Genomic DNA, 5,035 nt, shown 5'->3' with positions numbered 1-5,035 from the left:
TCGAGAACCGTTGATCGCACCTGGAAAATTCCGGTGCCATCGGCTTCAGCTCGTCGAAATACACCTAGTAAAGAAGTTTGAAGCAGCTGTGAACTGTTGCGGGTGAGTTACAGCCAAGTTTAGCAATTACTATGAAAAATTTTCTGATATGAACGAAGTTATCTCGAGAACCGTTGATCGCAACTAGAAAATTCCGATGCCATCGGCTTCAGCTCGTCGAAATACACCTAGTAAAGAAGTTTGAAGCAGCTGTGAAATGTTGCGGGTGAGTTATATGCAAGTTTAGCTATTACTATGAAAAATTTTCTGATATGAACGAAGTTATCTCGAGAACCGTTGATCGCACCTGGAAAATTCCGGTGCCATCGGCTTCAGCTCGTCGAAATACACCTAGTAAAGAAGTTTGAAGCAGCTGTGAACTGTTGCGGGTGAGTTACAGCCAAGTTTAGCAATTACTATGAAAAATTTTCTGATATGAACGAAGTTATCTCGAGAACCGTTGATCGCACATATAAAATTTTTGTTCCATCCGCTTCAGCTCGTCGAAATACCCACGGAAGGCAATTTTCAAACGGCTGCATTCAGTTGTCGGGGAAATAATTGCAGTCTTATCCGTTTTAGTGAAAATCGTGCGTTTCAGAAGCTGAAAAACACTTTTTTGAAGAAAAATTTTTTGAAATCTTGCATTTTGACGCTGTACGACACCGTCGATGGCTGCATGGCATCATTTTGTAGTACCGCACGCATTTTTTATACCGATCTGACGCTGTTTTTTGATTCACATCTTTCGCCCCATGGTCGACGTTCTCGGAAGAACCGTTGATCGCACCTGAAAAATTCCTGTTTCATCGGCTTCAGTAGGACGAAATACACCTAGTACGATGTTTAGCAACGGCTGTGAACTGTTGCGGGTGAGTTACAGCCAACTTTATCTTTTACTATGAAAAATTTTCTGATATGAACGAAGTTATCTCGAGAACCGTTGATCGCACCTAGAAAATTCCGATGCCATCGGCTTCAGCTCGTCGAAATACACCTAGTAAAGAAGTTTGAAGCAGCTGTGAAATGTTGCGGGTGAGTTATATGCAAGTTTAGCTATTACTATGAAAAATTTTCTGATATGAACGAAGTTATCTCGAGAACCGTTGATCGCACCTGGAAAATTCCGGTGCCATCGGCTTCAGCTCGTCGAAATACACCTAGTAAAGAAGTTTGAAGCAGCTGTGAACTGTTGCGGGTGAGTTACAGCCAAGTTTAGCAATTACTATGAAAAATTTTCTGATATGAACGAAGTTATCTCGAGAACCGTTGATCGCACATCTAAAATTTTTGTTCCATCCACTTCAGCTCGTCGAAATACCCCCGGAAGGCAATTTTCAAACGGCTGCATTCAGTTGTCGGGGAAATAATTGCAGTCTTATCCGTTTTAATGAAAATGGTGGGTTTCAGCAGCTGAAAAACACTTTTTTGAAGAAAAATTTTTTGAAATCTTACATTTTGACGCTGTACGACACCGTCGATGGCTGCATGGCATCATTTTGTAGTACCGCACGCATTTTTTATACCGATCTGACGCTGTTTTTTGATTCACATCTTTCGCCCTATGGTCGACGTTCTCGGAAGAACCGTTGATCGCACCTGAAAAATTCCTGTTTCATCGGCTTCAGTAGGACGAAATACACCTAATACGATGTTTAGCAACGGCTGTGAACTGTTGCGGGTGAGTTACAGCCAACTTTATCTTTTACTATGAAAAATTTTCTGATATGAACGAAGTTATCTCGAGAACCGTTGATCGCACCTAGAAAATTCCGATGCCATCGGCTTCAGCTCGTCGAAATACACCTAGTAAAGAAGTTTGAAGCAGCTGTGAAATGTTGCGGGTGAGTTATATGCAAGTTTAGCTATTACTATGAAAAATTTTCTGATATGAACGAAGTTATCTCGAGAACCGTTGATCGCACCTGGAAAATTCCGGTGCCATCGGCTTCAGCTCGTCGAAATACACCTAGTAAAGAAGTTTGAAGCAGCTGTGAACTGTTGCGGGTGAGTTACAGCCAAGTTTAGCAATTACTATGAAAAATTTTCTGATATGAACGAAGTTATCTCGAGAACCGTTGATCGCACATCTAAAATTTTTGTTCCATCCGCTTCAGCTCGTCGAAATACCCCCGGAAGGCAATTTTCAAACGGCTGCATTCAGTTGTCGGGGAAATAATTGCAGTCTTATCCGTTTTAATGAAAATTGTGCGTTTCAGCAGCTGAAAAACACTTTTTTGAAGAAAAATTTTTTGAAATCTTGCATTTTGACGCTGTACGACACCGTCAATGGCTGCATGGCATCATTTTGTAGTACCGCACGCATTTTTTATACCGATCTGACGCTGTTTTTTGATTCACATCTTTCGCCCTATGGTCGACGTTCTCGGAAGAACCGTTGATCGCACCTGAAAAATTCCTGTTTCATCGGCTTCAGTAGGACGAAATACACCTAGTACGATGTTTAGCAACGGCTGTGAACTGTTGCGGGTGAGTTACAGCCAACTTTATCTTTTACTATGAAAAATTTTCTGATATGAACGAAGTTATCTCGAGAACCGTTGATCGCACCTAGAAAATTCCGATGCCATCGGCTTCAGCTCGTCGAAATACACCTAGTAAAGAAGTTTGAAGCAGCTGTGAAATGTTGCGGGTGAGTTATATGCAAGTTTAGCTATTACTATGAAAAATTTTCTGATATGAACGAAGTTATCTCGAGAACCGTTGATCGCACCTGGAAAATTCCGGTGCCATCGGCTTCAGCTCGTCGAAATACACCTAGTAAAGAAGTCTGAAGCAGCTGTGAACTGTTGCGGGTGAGTTACAGCCAAGTTTAGCAATTACTATGAAAAATTTTCTGATATGAACGAAGTTATCTCGAGAACCGTTGATCGCAACTAGAAAATTCCGATGCCATCGGCTTCAGCTCGTCGAAATACACCTAGTAAAGAAGTTTGAAGCAGCTGTGAACTGTTGCGGGTGAGTTACAGCCAAGTTTAGCAATTACTATGAAAAATTTTCTGATATGAACGAAGTTATCTCGAGAACCGTTGATCGCACCTGGAAAACTCCGGTGCCATCGGCTTCAGCTCGTCGAAATACACCTAGTAAAGAAGTTTGAAGCAGCTGTGAACTGTTGCGGGTGAGTTACAGCCAAGTTTAGCAATTACTATGAAAAATTTTCTGATATGAACGAAGTTATCTCGAGAACCGTTGATCGCACCTGGAAAATTCCGGTGCCATCGGCTTCAGCTCGTCGAAATACACCTAGTAAAGAAGTTTGAAGCAGCTGTGAACTGTTGCGGGTGAGTTACAGCCAAGTTTAGCAATTACTAAGAAAAATTTTCTGATATGAACGAAGTTATCTCGAGAACCGTTGATCGCACATCTAAAATTTTTGTTCCATCCGCTTCAGCTCGTCGAAATACCCCCGGAAGGCATTTTTCAAACGGCTGCATTCAGTTGTCGGGGAAATAATTGCAGTCTTATCCGTTTTAATGAAAATGGTGCGTTTCAGCAGCTGAAAAACACTTTTTTGAAGAAAAATTTTTTGAAATCTTACATTTTGACGCTGTACGACACCGTCGATGGCTGCATGGCATCATTTTGTAGTACCGCACGCATTTTTTATACCGATCTGACGCTGTTTTTTGATTCACATCTTTCGCCCTATGGTCGACGTTCTCGGAAGAACCGTTGATCGCACCTGAAAAATTCCTGTTTCATCGGCTTCAGTAGGACGAAATACACCTAGTACGATGTTTAGCAACGGCTGTGAACTGTTGCGGGTGAGTTACAGCCAACTTTATCTTTTACTATGAAAAATTTTCTGATATGAACGAAGTTATCTCGAGAACCGTTGATCGCACCTAGAAAATTCCGATGCCATCGGCTTCAGCTCGTCGAAATACACCTAGTAAAGAAGTTTGAAGCAGCTGTGAAATGTTGCGGGTGAGTTATATGCAAGTTTAGCTATTACTATGAAAAATTTTCTGATATGAACGAAGTTATCTCGAGAACCGTTGATCGCACCTGGAAAATTCCGGTGCCATCGGCTTCAGCTCGTCGAAATACACCTAGTAAAGAAGTTTGAAGCAGCTGTGAACTGTTGCGGGTGAGTTACAGCCAAGTTTAGCAATTACTATGAAAAATTTTCTGATATGAACGAAGTTATCTCGAGAACCGTTGATCGCAACTAGAAAATTCCGATGCCATCGGCTTCAGCTCGTCGAAATACACCTAGTAAAGAAGTTTGAAGCAGCTGTGAACTGTTGCGGGTGAGTTACAGCCAAGTTTAGCAATTACTATGAAAAATTTTCTGATATGAACGAAGTTATCTCGAGAACCGTTGATCGCACCTGGAAAATTCCGGTGCCATCGGCTTCAGCTCGTCGAAATACACCTAGTAAAGAAGTTTGAAGCAGCTGTGAACTGTTGCGGGTGAGTTACAGCCAAGTTTAGCAATTACTATGAAAAATTTTCTGATATGAACGAAGTTATCTCGAGAACCGTTGATCGCAACTAGAAAATTCCGATGCCATCGGCTTCAGCTCGTCGAAATACACCTAGTAAAGAAGTTTGAAGCAGCTGTGAACTGTTGCGGGTGAGTTACAGCCAAGTTTAGCAATTACTATGAAAAATTTTCTGATATGAACGAAGTTATCTCGAGAACCGTTGATCGCACCTGGAAAATTCCGGTGCCATCGGCTTCAGCTCGTCGAAATACACCTAGTAAAGAAGTTTGAAGCAGCTGTGAACTGTTGCGGGTGAGTTACAGCCAAGTTTAGCAATTACTATGAAAAATTTTCTGATATGAACGAAGTTATCTCGAGAACCGTTGATCGCACATCTAAAATTTTTGTTCCATCCACTTCAGCTCGTCGAAATACCCCCGGAAGGCAATTTTCAAACGGCTGCATTCAGTTGTCGGGGAAATAATTGCAGTCTTATCCGTTTTAATGAAAATCGTGCGTTTCAGCAGCTGAAAAACACTTTT

Source organism: Diachasmimorpha longicaudata, chromosome 9 (genome assembly GCF_034640455.1).
Source record: "Diachasmimorpha longicaudata isolate KC_UGA_2023 chromosome 9, iyDiaLong2, whole genome shotgun sequence".
NCBI classification, from domain to species: domain Eukaryota; kingdom Metazoa; phylum Arthropoda; class Insecta; order Hymenoptera; family Braconidae; genus Diachasmimorpha; species Diachasmimorpha longicaudata.
Note: the sequence above shows the minus strand (reverse complement) of the source record.